This window comes from Bufo bufo, chromosome 9 (assembly GCF_905171765.1).
Source record: "Bufo bufo chromosome 9, aBufBuf1.1, whole genome shotgun sequence".
In the NCBI taxonomy this organism is placed as follows: domain Eukaryota; kingdom Metazoa; phylum Chordata; class Amphibia; order Anura; family Bufonidae; genus Bufo; species Bufo bufo.
The window spans coordinates 105,204,439-105,222,949 of record NC_053397.1 but is presented as its reverse complement, the minus strand read 5'-3'; positions in this window follow the sequence as shown (position 1 = coordinate 105,222,949).

Sequence of the window (18,511 nt, the reverse complement as noted above, 5' to 3'; positions counted from 1 at the left end):
CACTCAAATTGGGTCCTTGTCACTAGTGGGGTACCTCAGGGGTCAGTATTGGGCCCTATTCTCTTCAATATATTTATTAATGATCTTGTAGAAGGCTTGCATAGTAAAGTATCAATTTTCACAGATGACACTAAACTGTGTAAAGTAATTTACTCTGAAGAAAACTGTATACTACTACAGAGGGATCTGGATAGATTGGAGGCTTGGGCAGATGAGGTTTAACACTGACAAATGTAAAGTTATGCACATGGGAAGGAATAATGCAAGTCACCCGTACATACTAAATGATAAAACACTCGGTAACACTGACATGGAAAAGGATCTAGGAATTTTAATAAACAGCAAACTAAGCTGCAAAAACCAGTGTCAGGCAGCTGCTGCCAAGGCCAATAAGATAATGGGTTGCATCAGAAGGGGCATAGATGCCCATGATAAGAACATAGTCCTACCACTTTACAAATCGCTAGTCAGACCACACATGGAGTACAGTGTACAGTTCTGGGCTCCAGTAAACAAGGCAGACATAGAAGAGCTGGAGAAGGTCCAGAGGAGGGAAACTAAAGTAATAACTGGAATGGGGCAACTACAGTACCCTGAAAGATTATCAAAATTAGGGTTATTCACTTTAGAAAAAAGACGACTGAGGGGAGATCTAATTAATATGTACAGTCAGGTCCATAAATATTGGGACATCGACACAATTGTAAAATCTTTCGCTCTTTACACCACCACAATAGATTTGAAATGAAATGAGCAAGATGTGCTTTAACTGCAGACTGTCAGCTTTAATTTGAGGGTATTTACATCCAAATCAGGTGAACGGTGTAGGAATTACAAGTTTGCATATGTGCCTCCCACTTGTTAAGGAACCAAAAGTAATGGGACAATTGGCTTCTCAGCTGTTCCATGGTCAGGTGTGTGTCATTCCCTCATTATCCCAATTACAATGAGCAGGTAAAAGGTCCAGAGTTAATTTCAAGTGAGCTATTTGCATTTGGAATCTGTTGCTGTCAACCCTCAAGATGAGATCCAAAGAGTTGTCACTATCAGTGAAGCAAGCCATCAGTAGGCTGAAAAAACCAAGCAAACCCATCAGAGAGATAGCAAAAACATTAGGTGTGGCCTAAACAACTGTTTGGAACATTCTTAAAAAGAAGGAACGCACCAGTGAGCTCAGCAACACCAAAAGACCCGGAAGCACAGAGAAAACAACTGTGGTGGATGACCGAAGAATTCTTTCCCTGGTGAAGAAAACACCCTTCACAACAGTTGGCCAGATCAAGAACACTCTCCAGGAGGTAGGTGTATGTGTGTCAAAGTCAACAATCAAGAGAAGACTTCACCAGAGTGAATACAGAGGGTTCACCACAAGATGTAAACCATTGGTGAGCCTCAAAAACAGGAAGGCCAGATTAGAGTTTGACAAACGACATCTAAAAAAGCCTTCACAGTTCTGGAACAACATCCTATGGACAGATCAACTTGTACCAGAGTGATGGGAAGAGAAGAGTATGGAGAAGGAAAGGAACTGCTCATAATCCTAAGCATACCACGTCATCAGTGAAGCATGGTGGTGGTAGTGTCATGGCGTGGGCATGTATTTCTGCCAATGGAACTGGTTCTCTTGCATTTATTGATGATGTGACTGCTGACAAAAGCAGCAGGATGAATTCTGAAGTTTTTCGGGCAATATTATCTGCTCATATTCGGCCAACTGCTTCAGAACTCATTGGATGGCGCTTCACAGTGCAGATGGACAATGATCCAAAGCATACTGCAAAAGCAACCAAAGAGTTTTTTAAGGGAAAGAAGTGGAATGTTATGCAATGGCCAAGTCAATCACCGGACCTGAATCCGATTGAGCATGCATTTCACTTGCTGAAGACAAAACTGAAGGGAAAATGCCTCAAGAACAAGCAGAAACTGGAGACAGTTGCAGTAGAGGCCTGGCAGAGCATCATCAGGGATGAAACCCAACGTCTGGTGATGTCTATGCGTTCCAGACTTCAGGCTGTAATTGACTGCAAATGATTTGCAACCAAGTATTAAAAAGTGAAAGTTTGATTTATGATTATTATTCTGTCCCATTACTTTTGGTCACTTAACAAGTGGGAGGCACATATGCAAACTGTTGTAATTCCTACACCGTTCACCTGATTTGGATGTAAATACCCTCAAATTAAAGCTGACAGTCTGCAGTTAAAGCCCATTTTGTTAGTTTCATTTCAAAGCCATTGTGGTGGTGTATAGAGCCAAAAATGTTAGCATTGTGTCGATGTCCCAATATTTATGGACCTGACTGTATAAATATATCAGGGGTCAGTACAGAGATCTATTTCATCATCTATTTATCCCCAGGACTGTGACGAGGGGACATCCTCTGCGTCTGGAGGAAAGAAGGTTTGTACACAAACATAGAAAAAGATTCTTTACGTTAAGAGCAGTGAGACTATGGAACTCTCTGCCTGAGGAGGTGGTGATGGTGAGTACAATAAAGGAATTCAAGAGGGGCTTGGATGTATTTCTGGAGCGTAATAATATTACAGGCTATAGCTACTAGAGAGGGGTCGTTGATCCAGGGAGTTATTCTAATTGCCTGATTGGCGTCGGGAAGGAATTTTTTATTCCCCTAAAGTGGGGAAAATTGGCTTCTACCTCACAGGGTTTTTTTTTTTGCCTTCCTCCGGATCAACTTGCAGGATAACAGGCCGAACTGGATGGACAAATGTCTTTTTTCGACCTTATGTACTATGTTACTATGTGCCTTGCATGGCACATGTGTTGAATCTGATCGTACAACGCTTTGTGCATAAGTACCCAGGCTTACAGGACGTCCTCAAGCAGGCTAGGAAGGTGTGTTACCATTTCAGGCGTTCCTACACGGCCATGGTGCACTTTTCAGATATTCAGCGGCGAAACAACATGCCAGTGAGGCGCTTGATTTGCGACAGCCCGACACGTTGGAATTCAACACTCCTAGTGTTCGACCGCCTGCTCCAACAAGAAAAAGCCGTCGAGTATTTGTATGACCGGGGTGCTAGGACAGCCTCTGCGGAGCTGGGTATTTTTTTGCCATGTTACTGGACGCTCATGCGCAATGCCTGTAGGCTCATGCGTCCTTTTGAGGAGGTGACAAACCTAGTCAGTCGCACCGAAGGCACCATCAGCGACATCATCCCATTTGTTTTCTTCCTGGAGCGTGCCCTGCGAAGAGTGCTGGATCAGGGCGTAGATGAGCGTGAAGAGGAAGAGTTGTGATCACCATCACCACCAGAAACAGCCTTATCAGCATCGCTTGCTGGACCTGCGGCAACGCTGGAAGAGGAGTCTGAGGAAGAGGAGTCAGAGGAGGAATGTGGCTTTGAGGAGGAGGAGGAAGACCAACCACAGCAGGCATCCCAGGGTGCTCGTTGTCACCTATCTGGTACCCGTGGTGTTGTACGTGGCTGGGGGGGGAGAACAGACCTTCAATGAGATCAGTGAGGACGAGGAATGGGACATGAGTAGCTCGGCATCAAACCTTGTGCAAATGGGGTCTTTCATGCTGTCATGCCTGTTGAGGGACCCTCGTATAAAAAGGCTGAAGGAGAACTACCTGTACTGGGTGGCCACGCTACTAGACCCCCAGTATAAGCAGAAAGTGCCTGAAATGTTACAGAATTACCGGAAGTCGGAAAGGATGCAGCAGTTCCAAAACAAATTAAAAAGTATGCTTTACACAGCGTATAAGGGTGATGTCACAGCACAACAGGAATCTAACAGGGGAAGAGGTGAAAGTAATCCTCCTCCTACCACAACGGCTAGGACAGGACGCTTTACAGACGTGTTGTTGATAGAGGACATGCAGGGCTTTTTAAGTCCTACGCATTGCCACAGGCCTTCGGGGTCCACCCTCAAAGAACGACTCGACCGGCAGGTAGCAGACTACCTCGCCTTAATTGCAGATATCGACACTCTGAGGGGCGATGAACCCCTTGACTACTGGGTGTGCAGGCTTGACCTGTGGCCTGAGCTATCCCAATTTGCGATAGATCTTCTGGCCTGCCCCGCTTCAAGTGTCCTGTCAGAAAGGACCTTCAGCACAGCAGGAGGTATTGTCACTGAGAAGAGAAGTCGCCTAGGTCAAAAAAGTCTAGATTACCTCACCTTTATTAAGGTGAATGAGGCATGGATCCCGAAGGGACTGACAGTGGGGATGCATTTGACTAAAAAAGGCCTGATGAGATGACTTGGGCTATAAAATGGTCCACACGCTGCTGTATTTGATCTCTGCATGTCGGATGACTTGCGTGACTTCTCCGCCACCAACTAGGGTTCAAGCCGTAAAGTTTTAGGGCACTTTTTGCCTGGAAAACATAAATTTTTCTGGCCGCTGCTACAGCAGCAGCTGCAACAATACCTAATTTTTCAGGCATGTGTACATGCCTAATTTTTCTGGCCTCTGGTGCTGCACTATGGCTGCAAAAACAAAACAAAAAAAGGCACATACATGTGTCAATTCCCCTTCGTGATCGTTACCTTGTTGTGGTGAAGGGGCTTCCGTATCACAATGAAGCGATCACCTCTATGAGTGTGTTGGCAATGTTGGCACACCTCAGATGATAAGGTCGTTGCTTCATTGTGAACAGACCAAAAGCGATCGGCTGGATAATTTTGCATAGAAAAACATTAATTTTCTTTGTGATCATCTAAGGTGATCATTAAAGCCTACTAGGCCAAAAATGGGCCCACACTGAAGAATCATTGTTTTCTGGGTCACTTACCTGTCACTGAACTACCTCAGCACGACCATAGGCTTTGAAAAACCGCCATCGACTGCAATCTCCCAAACGTGCGCACAAGCGCAGTCATCACTACACCAAGATTGACGCATAGAGGAATAAAATTTATGTCATGAGTGTGTCAACTATTGACAACTCTTTGCAGTTGTCTAAACTCTATTCCATACAAGTTCCCTGATAGGGGACGTAACAGGGATTAAACCGATAGGAATAGTACTACTTAACATACCACTCATATCGGGTAGCACAGTACATTGCACGGCGCACGCGCAGTGCCCCAAATTGGAAGTAAGAGGACCAACCAAGCATCTTTTTCCATCTCCCGGTTCCTAAAATCTATTCCATACACGTCCCCTGATAGGGGACGTAACAGGGATTAAACTGATAGGAATAGTACTACTTAACATACCACTCATATCGGGTAGCACAGTACATTGCACGGCGCACGCGCAGTACCCCAAATTGGAAGTAAGAGGACCGACCAAGCATCTTTTTCCATCTCCTGGTTCCTAAAATCTATTCCATACACCGGCCCCTGATAGGGGACAAAACAGAGATTAAACTGGTAAGAACAGATTTTTTTTTATAAAAAAAAAAAAAAAAAAAAAAAAAAAGAGGACAGCCTCTGTGGAGCTGGGTATTTTTTGGCCGCGTTACTGAACTCTCATGCACAATGGCTGTAGGCTCATGCGTACTTTTGCGGAGATGATAAACCTGGTCAGTCAAACCCAAGGCAACATCATCGACCTCATCCCATATGCGTTTTTTCTGGAGCGTGCCCTGCGAAGAGTGCTGGATCAGGCCGTAGATGAGCATGAAGAGGAAGAGTTGTGGTCACCATCACCATCAGAAGCAGCCTTGTCATCGATTGCTGGACCTGCGGCAACGCAGAGAGAGGAGTCTGAAGAAGAGGAGTCAGAGGAGGAAGGTGGCTTTGAGGAGGTGAAAGACCAACCACAGCAGGCTTGTTGTCACCTTTCGGGGACCCTTGGTGTTGTACGTGGCTGGGTGGAGGAAGAGACCTTCAATGACATCAGTGAATATAAGGAACGGGACATGGCTAGCTTGGTATCCAACCTTGTGCAAATGGGGAGTTTGCGGTTGTGCAAATGGACTGTTTGCAGTTGTTTGCGGTGCGTTAAACAGGTAGTTTGGTCTGTCAGAGTTTGGTCTGTCACTGTGAAGCGGGCGTAACCCTTACACTACCTGATCGATACAACATCATACCTGATGTTTTAAAGCACGTTATTCCAAACAATTTAGGAATGTTAGGTGATTTATGCCCTTTATGGATTAAAACCCGACTCTGCGTCAACTACGTAATTTTCCATGGGAGTTTTGCCATGGATCCCCCTCCGGCATGCCACAGTCCAGGTGATAGTCCCCTTGAAACAACTTTTCCATCACTATTGTGGCCAGAAAGAGTCCCTGTGGGTTTTAAAATTCACCTGCCTATTGGTCTATGGCGGTTCGCCCGTTCGTGAACATTTGCGGAAATTCGCGTTTGCCGCTTGCAAACGGAAAATTTTATGTTCGCGACATCTCTAGTGAGGAGCGCTTCCTAGAAACATAGAAACATAGAATGTGTCGGCAGATAAGAACCATTTGGCCCATCTAGTCTGCCCAATATACTAAATACTATGGATAGCCTCTGGCCCTATCTTATATGAAGGATGGCCTTATGCCTATCCCATGCATGCTTAAACTCCTCCACTGTATTTGCAGCTACCACTTCTGCAGGAAGGCTATTCCATGCATCCACTACTCTCTCAGTAAAGTAATACTTCCTGATATTACTTTTAAATCTTTGCCCCTCTAATTTAAAACTATGTCCTCTTGTAGCAGTTTTTCTTCTTTTAAATATTCTCTCCTCTTTTACCTTGTTGATTCCCTTTATGTATTTAAAAGTTTCTATCATATCCCCTCTGTCTCGTCTTTCTTCCAAGCTATACATGTTAAGGTCCTTTAATCTTTCCTGGTAAGTTTTATCCTGCAATCCATGTACCAGTTTAGTAGCTCTTCTCTGAACTCTCTCCAAAGTATCAATATCCTTCTGGAGATATGGTCTCCAGTACTGAGCACAATACTCCAAATGAGGTCTCACTAGTGCTCTGTAGAGCGGCATGAGCACCTCCCTCTTTCTACTGGTAATTCCTCTCCCTATACACCCAAGCATTCTGCTAGCATTTCCTGCTGCTCTATGACATTGTCTGCCTACCTTTAAGTCTTCTGAAATAATGACCCCTAAATCCCTTTCCTCAGATACTGAGGTTAGGACTGTATCACTGATTTTATATTCTGCTCTTGGGTTTTTACATCCCAGGTGCATTATCTTGCACTTATCAACATTAAATTTTAGTTGTCAGATTTTTGACCATTCCTCTAGTTTTCCTAAGTCCTTTTCCATTTGGTGTATCCCTCCAGGAACATCAACCCTGTTACAAATCTTTGTGTCATTAGCAAAAAGACACACCTTCCTATCGAGGCCTTCTGCAATTTCGCTGATAAAGATATTAAACAATATGGGTCCCAGAACAGATCCCTGAGGTACCCCACTGGTAACAAGACCTTGGTCTGAATATACTCCATTGACTACAACCCTCTGTTGCCTGTCCCTCAGCCACTGCCTAATCCATTCAACAATATGGGAGTCCAAGCCCAAGACTGCAATTTATTCATAAGCCTTCTATATGGGACAGTATCAAAAGCCTTACTAAAGTCTAGATAAGCGATGTCTACTGCACCTCCTCCATCTATTATTTTAGTCACCCAATCAAAAAAATCAAAAAGATTAGTTTGACATGATCTCCCTGAAGTAAACCCATGCTGTTTTTCATCTTTCAATCCATGGGATTTTAGATGTTCCACAATCCTCTCCTTAAGTATGGTTTCCATTAATTTCCCCACTATTGATGTCAGGCTTACTGGCCTATAGTTGCCCGATTCCTCCCTACTACCTTTCTTGTGAATGGGCACAACATTTGCTAATTTCCAATCTTCTGGGACGACTCCTGTTGCCAGTGATTGGTTAAATAAATCTGTTAATGGTTTTGCTAGTTCACCGCTGAGCTCTTTCAATAGCTTTGGGTGTATCCCATCAGGCCCCTGTGACTTATTTGTATTAATTTTAGACATCTGATTTAGAACCTCTTCCTCTGTAAAGACACATGCATCAAAAGATTCATTAGTCTTCTTTCCTAACTGAGGTCCTTCTCCTTCATTTTCCTTTGTAAAAACTGAACAGAAGTATTCATTGAGGCAGTCAGCTAGTTCTTTATCTTCTTCCATATACCTTCCTTCTTTTGTTTTTAATTTGGTAATTCCTCGTTTTAGTTTCCTTTTTTCATTTATGTATCTGAAGAATGCCTTCTCGCCTTTTTTCCCTGACTGAGCTAATTTCTCTTCTGCCTGTGCTTTGGAAGCTCTTATAACTTGTTTGGCCTCTCTCTGCCTAATCTTATAAATTTGTCTGTCATCCTCGTTTTTTTTTTTTTTTATAATTCCTAAATGCTATCTTTTTGTTTTTAATGATTTTGGCCACTTCTGCTGAGTACCACAGTGGTCGCTTTTTTTTGCTTTTACTGACAAGCCTAATGCAATTTTCTGTTGCCTTCAATAGTGCCACTTTTAAGTAGTCCCATTTCTCCTGGACTTCAATGAAACTGTTCCAGTCTAATAGGGACTCGTATACCACTAATCTAATTTTGGAAAAGTCTGTTTTTCTAAAATCTAAAACTTTTGTTTTTGTGTGGTGTGACTCAGTCACTGTACTTATAGTAAACCACACTGACTGGTGATCACTAGATCCCAAGCTTTCCCCTACAGTAATATCAGATACCAAATTCCCATTTGTGAATACTAAATCTAAAATGGCCTCCTTCCGGGTTGGCTCCTCCACTACTTGCTGTAGAGATAATCCCAGTAGGGAATTTAGAATATCTGTACTCCTGGCAGAACTAGCTATTTTGGTTTTCCAGTTTACATCTGGAAGATAGAAGTGTCGCATAATGATAACTTCCCCCTTCAATGTCATTTTAGCTATTTCCTCAACTAGTAGATCATCTAATTCTTTGACTTGGCTAGGTGGTCTATATATATCACACCTACACGAGTTACCTTATGATTATCAAACTGCACGGTAACCCAGACGGCCCCACGGACTTACTAAAATACACTTCCCACCACTACCACACCTCGCCTGTCACATCCCTCCACATAACTCCTGCTCCCTTCTAACTCGTTCTCACCTTCTCCGACGTGCTCTGATGCCTGGCTGTGAGTCCAGATGAGGTCTGTACCAACCGATGTGGGGAGATGGGGTCTCCAGTCGCTGCTGAAAACAATGGTACTGCAACACTGCAGCGGGCCAGGCATGTCCCTTCTTCAACTGAGCGCAAGCTCTGCCTCTGGTCACTGCGCAGGCCGAATTACTGTGAAGGGAGCACATCTGAGCTTTATTACTATGAAGGGGCACACGTGAACATTATTACTGTGAAGGGGGCACACGTGAGCATTATTACTGTGAAGGGGCACATGTGAGCATTATTACTGTGAAGGGGGTACACGTGAGCATTATTACTGTGAAGGGGGCACACGTGAGCATTATTACTGTGAAGGGGGCACATGTGAGCATTATTTCTGTGAAGGGGGCACACGTGAGCATTATTACTGTGAACGGGGCACACGTGAGCATTATTACTGTGAAGGGGGCACACGTGAGCATTATTACTGTGAAGGGGCACATGTGAGCATTATTACTGTGAAGGGGGTACACGTGAGCATTATTACTGTGAATGGGGTACACGTGAGCATTATTACTGTGAAGGGGGCACATGTGACCATTATTTCTGTGAAGGGGGCACATGTGAGCATTATTACTGTGAAGTGGGCACATGTGAGCATTATTACTGTGAATTGGGCACACGTGAGCATTATTACTGTGAATTGGGCACACGTGAGCATTATTACTGTGAAGGGGGCACATGTGACCATTATTACTGTTAAGGGGGCACATGTGACCATTACTACCAGTGTCACAATTCCAACCAAGACCAATGAACACCACTCATGTCATGGCCTTCCCAAACAACAAGGAGGGGTTCCCTTCTTACCCCTCAAAGCCATGTACTGCCGGAACCCTGCCACTTCGACAACACTGGCCCTTCAAGATCCCAACTCTCCTCGCTAAGTGTACCAGCCACTCTCACAGGGGCAGCCCTACTGAAACACTTCTCACACCTTGGACCACTGTCGCCTGTGCCACCATTAACAGCCCTTCCTTCCTCCATAAAGTCCATTCACAAAGACCGACATAGCGCACCAATCCTGACACCGCACTTCCCCAACATGGAGCCCTCCACTGCCGGGAAGGACAGCGGTGAGAAAAGTCCACATACACAAGGTACGGCTCGGAGTCCACACACACACAACGCCACAGAAATTATTACACTCACTGATTTGCGTCCAGGTTTAGATGGATTCTGTAATGCGCCACTGCAGCCGCCCAGGCGTGTACCTTCTTCTGCTTCTTCAACTCGGCTCAAACTCCGCCTCCCATCACTGCGCGGGCCGGATCACACAGCTTCGCGAGCCGGATATGGCCCGCGGGCCGTAGGTTGAGCACCACTGTTCTAAAGGATTCTGGCATTATTTTGAAGCGATGACAGCCTTTCCTGCACAAGAAAAACCTCGAGACACCTCTGTATTAAAAGCCATACTCTGGAATGTGATCTATCTGGAAGTAGCGTTCTAGTGATTATTCATCCACCCTAAATGAGTAAGTGTCCAGGCAGCAATCCAGAGGACTGTGGAAAGCGTTAAGGCAATTTTACGCAAGAGTATTCTGTGCAGGATATACGCTGTGTGACAGCAGTATTTTCTGGACTGAACAATGCTTCTGTGGAATGACTAGGGATGTACTGGTGGCATTATGAGATTTTAATTCAGTACAGCCAAATTTGGGCAGGAACACACAGAATTACACATCATTATATTACTGTGAGTTCATGCCACAGAAGCAGTGTTCACTCTGGGAAATACACAGAGCATATTCCCACAGTGAATACACTTGTGTTAAGTTGCCCTTACGGTCCGGGACAGGTGGAAATTTTGCTAAGAAGGGTGATAGAAGGGGTCAACCATTGGAGAGGAGGTTTACTATTTCTAAGAATGGATAGTTAAAAAGGTATTCCGGTTAGAACAACTTAACAGGATAAGATAGGGAATAACTATCTGATCATTGGGCATCCTACCGGTTGTACCCCCACTAATCATGAGAACAGAGACCCATACCCCGGGGAGCCCCCCCTGAAATAGATGGAGCGATTGGTCAGAAAAGTGTACCGCCCCTCCATTAATTTCTATGGGAGGGCTGGAGATAGCCAAGTACATCCCCTGTGGATAAGGGATAACTTGTTATAAAAGGAATACCCCTTTAAGATCCAAATGTTTGGTGTGTGAGAAATGACTGTCAGAATTACTTTATTACTTGGGATTGGGAAATACCTTTGAGGAGCGCTTAGTCCTACAAAAGGAAAAAAAACTAACTGGAGAAGTATTTTGAGTCCTTACTCTGTAGCTCTCAGAATGTGGTAACAATAGCCACCACGGAAGCCATTTAGTAGATTCGTACAGTGTCCAGGGCAAAGTTAGAGAACTGACCTTCTGATATAACCTAATCTTAAAGAGAAGAAAAGCATTGGGTGTAGAGGCAGGAATTCTTGAGGAGAAAGGGGAGGATGGAAGGTTAGAGTTGGTCCTGGTCCTTTTACATGGTCTCCGCCTGATGAATGCAAGGTCTACAAGACTCTTGTGAGGTTCTCTACAGCCTTACAACAAAGACTAGGACTGTGCCTATTCCAGTTCTGCATTAATAGCGAGTGGTGGCTGCATTATGACATGGCAAAACCTCAGTTTGCTGCTTTAGATTCAGGTATGCAGGACAGAGGGGTTGAGACTGAAGTGGTTTCACACCTTTCAATCCTAGCTCGAGTTATCCTTTTATAGAAATTGTTCTGCAGTGGGTCTTCTTTGGGATCAGCAAGTCTTAGTTCCTAGGCACCCATGACCCTATTGTATAGTTGGAACACCTCACAAGACCCAGCTGCATAGTCATCACAACCTGGTCCTTGTAAAAGTCATTTAGATCCTTACGCTTAGCCATTTTCTTGCTTCCTACTCAACTTCAAGAACTGACTGTTACAGCCTAATATTGTACATCCCATCCCTTGACAGAAGTCACTGTAATGAGATAAACCAATACATTCTCTTCATCTGTCATAGATTTAAATGTTAGGGCTGACCAGTGTATGCAGATGGATGGCTTAGTACCCTCCTTCTAATGGAAGTATCTTAGGTCTACAGTCTTCTGTGGCCACAATGACACAGGTGACAAAGTAGGTTCAATTTTCCAAAAAAAAAAAAATCTACTACAAACCTTTAGTTGCAACATTTTAAATTTTGCAACTTCCACAAGATGAGTTTTAAACTGAATAATAAATGTGGACATATATCTGCAACAGGGAAAAGTAAAGTTCTCATCAGGCATCATGGGTATTGGTTCATAGGAAATCTAGAGCAAGTTGACAGTTTGGCAGGGAACCTGCAGTGAATTGGAAATTCCCACAACCAACTTGTGCTACTTTTAGATGAATCCTGGTGCTGGAAATTTTGGAAATTCATGTAACCACACAACAGAAATGGATAACTAGGTGGTCATTAAAGAAAACCTGTCACCACAGGTGATTTGCTGACTATTTCCCCACAAAACTAGTATTAATCTCATCAGCTCCTCCTGCTCTGTAACACGAGCCTCCAGACTGCACTGTATTTGATAGTGACAGGTTGTCTTAAAAGGGGTTAACGAGTTTACAAATAACGCCTTAAAGACCAGGCCAAATTTAATTTTTGCATTTAAATTTTTTCCTTCCTGCCTTTCAAGAGCTATAACTTTTAAAATTTTCCATACACATAGCTACATCAGGGCTTTATTTTTTTGTGGGACAAGTTGCATTTTAATTGCGACATTTAATTTACTATACCTTGTATTGAAAAATGGGGAATGGGGTATTTCAGGGGTGAAACGCAAAATAAAATAAAATAATCAATTCTTCCATGTAATTTTGTGCTCCGATTTCACTGCGATTTAAAAATGACAAGACCACCATATTTGGTGAGTCAGTAGAATTAGATATACCAAATTTATAGTTTTCTATTATTTTTGCTAGTTTAAAATAAAATACTAATCTTAAAAATTTATAATTTGTGTCGCCATATTTGTGTCGCCATAACTCATATTTCTGTCTACAGAGCTATTTAAGAGCTTGTTCTTTGTGGGGTGAGTTGTGGTTCTTAGTGGTACTATTTTGGGGTACATTTGACTTTTTGATCCCTATTCTATTCTATTGGGGCAAGAAGGGGGGCATGTGACCAAAATACATTTTAAAAATTTTCACAGTCATTTGAGCATGCAGCGTTCTGATCTTTTATACCATAGTCTTCAATAAAATACAACCTGGGAGCTGCCTAGTAACCTACAGGAACCTTGCGATTACACTGCAGTGCTCCGATCAAGGATTGAGTGCACTATTGACTGCGGAATAAGTGGGGTTAAACCGGTTGTTTCATCTCACAGCACATAGTCCCATTTTGTTGAGGTTCATTTAAGTGACCAGGATCAGAGTTATCTCCAATCCCAATAATTGCAGTCATGTGGCAGCTCGAGAGACCACTCCATACATTATCTGTGCACCTATGACAGATATATGCATCATGCGACGTTCAGGAGGTCTAAGTGTCTACAGTGTGGATGGAAATGACTAGTAAACTAACTAGATACTTGATATTCTCATTTGGGGTCTATTGTGGTTTGATACATATCTATAAGGAAAATAAAAACATAAAAATAATCAGATATTTACAATACTTTATTAAATCTTTACAATCATGTCAAATACATAATTTTATATATATATATATATATATATATATATATATATATATATATATATATATATACACACACACAAGGTTTATATACACATTAAAACCAGGCTCTTACATACATAAACAGAATATTGTGCCACTGTACATATTTTGCGCCAAACAAATTGCCTATGGTTTGTAAAATATAAGGTGAAAAAATAAAAATAATCAAATGTGTAAAATATTGATTTACACACACATAGACTTGGTGAGCTTTAGGGGGTTAGGGACTGCTATAGTCTTATAAAAATTGACCATTTAGGTCCAAGAAGACAGTGCAAGTGCATTAAGAGTAATGAAATCAAAATATTCTATTCTCAAGAATAAGGATGATGCTATAAATGTAGGCTTAAAAATTTCCACTTTGCACAACTGCCAATAAAAATAAAAATAAAGCATTGCTAAGCTATATACCTCAAGCAAGGGTAAAGATTCATTAAAGGCACAGCAAAAACTATCCAGAGACCCTCTTAATTCATGTAACCTACAGCTAGCCAACATTTAAACGTACACAATCACGATTTATGATTTAACTCTGTCCTAAGAGATATGCAAGTATATTATATTTCTATGATTTAATTTTGCAATGGCTTTTAAGAATCACTATATGGTATGTTTCCTTGGATGGTATGTTGTTCTCTTAGATGAAGGGCAGCCCGCACCTACATTACAGAGCAATGCTAGAAGACTGGAGGCCAAAGCTTGGTCAGTATATTCTAAAAATGTATCAAAACACCAGCAGTAAACAGTCCTGGTGGGTCCCTAGCTGCATACTCCATTAGCTACTATTGGAACTAACCTAGAATACAAAGGATGAGGCAGATACAAAAGATTCAAAAAGGAACCCTCACTGTATGGTTAGTTGCCTATGACAACCCAAAAGAACATTAATTGTTAGGAAGGTATCTTTAGGGTATGTCCAAATGAGATGTATATTCTGTGGATTTGGTGCAGCAAATACACATCGTTTTACAGTACCAGCAAAGTGGATGACAGTTTAGGAAATCTCAACCACACGCTGCGAAAAAAAATCTGCAAGGCTGGTTTCACATTGGCGCTATAGAGCTCTGGCAGGCTTTTGGCTCCAATCACTATAATATGGACCAATGGCGATCTGGCCACAACCGGCAAACATGCCAAAAGGCAGCTGGATGAAAACCGCTGCGCACAGCGGTATTTATCTGGCAACTTTTCTGTATATTTTCTGGGTTGTGGCCAGTCCCCATTATAGGGAGGCTAGACAACGATAGGTTTGCTTCTGGCAATGCTGGAATGCAAAGAGATCCCACAGGGTGTTCCCTGCCAGAGCACACTGCCAGATTTCTTTGACACAAATGTGAAACAGGTCTTTACGCTTCTAATTCCTCATTTTGTTGATTAGTGAGGGTCTTAGAACTTGGATCCCTATATATTTCTGAGGTGTAGTTACACTTTAATGGGAACCTGTCACCATTAAAATGCAATGCAAGCTGCAGGCATAATCTTATATAGAGTAGGAGGAGCAGATTGATATAGTTTCGTGTGAGACGGTTAAATATTTTATACATTTAAATTCCTGTTCATTCTGGGTTTTGAAGTCAAGGAGGGGGTCCTATCAGTGATTGACAGCCTACATGACTGTGTATACAGATATAACTATCAATCACTGACAGGAATTTAAATTAATGAAATAGAAGTTTTACTGAATACTTTTCCATAAAATTATTTTAACCCTCCTGCTCAGACACCATTCCTTTAAATAAATGCAATGCATAGAGTGAAATCTGTGGTAAATATGCATGTAACACGTGCATATTTCTGTGGAAATGCACCAAATACACAGTGGAAATTTTGCCTGATGTGGCCATACACTTAAAATTAATAGCCAACTTGATTTAATGGAAAATGTCCAAAAGTACTGACATGTTAGGACACAAAGTCACATTAAATCTCAAATCTGGTTTCACTGGAAAGATGGCATCAAATGCGTAGTACCTCTTTATTTAATTTAATTAGCTTTCACCGCAAGAATGAAAAATAAAATGGACAAAAAAATAAAAAATATATATTTTATATTTAGCATGTTTTCATACAAGTAAAGAATTAAGAAATCACATGGCTACAAAGTTGAATTTTAACATAAATCTTGTAAAAGTTTTATAGTTTATTTCAGGTTTAAAGAGGTTTTACCCTCTGGGTAGGTCATCAGTATCTGCCTGGTGGGAGTCCGACACAGAGCACCCCTGCAGATCAGGTGTTCAAGAAGGCACCAGGTTTCCAGTTGGCGCTGCAGCCTTCTTGCAATTTTCCCTAGGCCACAGACATCATATTAATCAATCACGTGGCTTAGGTGCAGCCTAGGCTCATACAAGTCAAAGAGGCTGAGCTGCGATACCAAACACAGCCACTGTTCCATGTTCGGCACTGTGCTTGGTAAGCTGCGAGGAGGCTATAGCCCTCACAGGAGAGCTGATGCCTTCTCAAACAGCTGATTGATGGGGGTCCCAAGTTATTGACCTCCACCGATCAGATACTGATCATCTATTCAGAGGACAGTTCATCAGTTAGAAATGGTTAATTATCCCCTTATATTTCAACTGACAGATATATAGTACATAAAAGTGGTTGTCCCATCTAAGCAAAAGATTCCTACATGACACAGAGGGTGACCTTCTAATTCTAACTAGAGCTTCTTTCTATGGGACAGATGGACAGCTAGGAAGAGCAAAACTGGCAGCCTTGGTGAGACCATGTATTACCTGGTCATGTACAGGACTTAATAAATGGGTGGCAGGTACTACATTTCCCCTGCAAAGTCTCCAGACTGGCCTCACAAAGCTTCATCAGGCGAGATCACTGGAGAAGCCACTCCTGCACAATTACCTGCGTGACTTCATTTTGAAAGACTTGACACAAGCATTTTAAGCGGTCAACCCCATATGACTACATGGGAATAAGAATATAATGGTCTTATAAATCCAGATCTTAAAAGGCTCACCTCCAAAATAATTACCGTTAATTACACCATGCAACAAAAAAAATAAAAAATAAAAAATATTTGTCTGTTACTGGCCAAAAACCATTTGTCCTATACTAAAATCGAGTGCGCGGATTACAAATCCGAAGTCAGAATTGTTGTAACTCGTCAAGAAATTTTGCTATGCATAAGTATGCCTAAATGGATTAAGCACTTGGAAAGCATTGAATAATTTTGAACAGAGTTTTACTCCAACAACTACCTGATCTACATCAAAGTTTGCGTAGTAAACAGAGTATGAAAATGTAATGGAATAACAAGATTTCAAAAAGTCTTGTTTTTCAGTTTAAAAAAGTCTTACTTAAGCAAGGCCCAGTACTGTTAAAAGTGCTTCAGACATCTGCTTTTGCGTTTGTGAACGGTCATATTTTCCCGTTGCAAAAACCAGCAGTAGTCCCCCATCATGTTGGGATTCCAGCGGCCTTTATACCTGTTCTACATTGTAGAAATATCTTTATGGAACCGCTCTGCATGTGTCACTTACGTGTCCGAAATTGGGTGGGAAAAAGTCAAGTTGGGAATGTAAAAAATGCACTTTTCAATGACATTCGGCAGCCAAGTTGTTCATATGCTGTAAGCATGTTGTCTACTAATTCAGCATAGTTTGCAGCTCGTCTGTTCCCAAGGAAGTTCTGCACTACTAGCACAAATGCATCCTAAGCTGCAAGTTCCAGAGGGTTGAGTTTTGTTCTGAATGCATCATCATGTATGTATTTGTTGATTTCATGGCCAATAAAAATTCCGGCCTTTAATTTAGCATCAGTTTTCAGTGTGCTAAACTTCTCCTTCAAATACTGGAAACCATTTCCATCCCAATCAAGTGCAATTACAAAAATTTTCATTAAACCAAGTTTAATGTGAAGCGGTGGAAGATAAACTTGAAGTGGATTGACCAGTGATTTATGTTGTACATTGTACTGACCAACTGTGTGCTCAACTCTGAGGCGACTGTCTCATTTTGTAATGATTGTTGTCATCACGACTGTGGCAAAAGAAACATATATGCTTTATGTACCCTAACTGTAGGCCAAGCAGCAGTGCTACCCCTTTCAGGTCAGCACAAATTTTCCATTTATGTTCTGAGTATTGACCATTTTCAAAATTAACTCCATAGAACCATGGGTTTCTTTCATTCCAACCGCATCAGCCAATGGAACAGTCTGTTTCAATTGCCGTTGCTTCTGTGGGAGGGGGCAGGCACTGGATTCTCTACACCGTGTGGTACTGGTTTAAGAGCAGACTCAGTCAGGATACATCATTTGTGACCTTTTTTCTCTTTGAATATCCAGCGATTTTAGTCATGCAAAAGTAACACTCTGAATGGTGATTTTTCTGCTCACGCCAAACCATAGGCACTGCAAAAGCCATTCCTTTCCTTTTACCATTCAACCACTGCGTTAGCCCAGAGTAACACACAGTGCAACAAACATGAGGTGCCCAGCTTTTATCTTGATCTCCAATTTTACAGTCAAAGTAATACTTGCAAGCAAGACGCACTGGCTTTGTCAGATTCTTGCGCTAATCACAAGTAGTGTATTTGCCACATATGTAGCAGGAATTGTCTGGATTGTGAACACATTTGCATTTATCCATCTTAAGTTTCAAAACTGACAGCACTATAACAGATCACTTTATCAACATCTGTCCAGCTTGCCTTATATATTTACTGTTGACATTAGCCTTAGTGCGCCCGGACAGGTCTGGACATGTGCATTCGAATATTTCCAATATA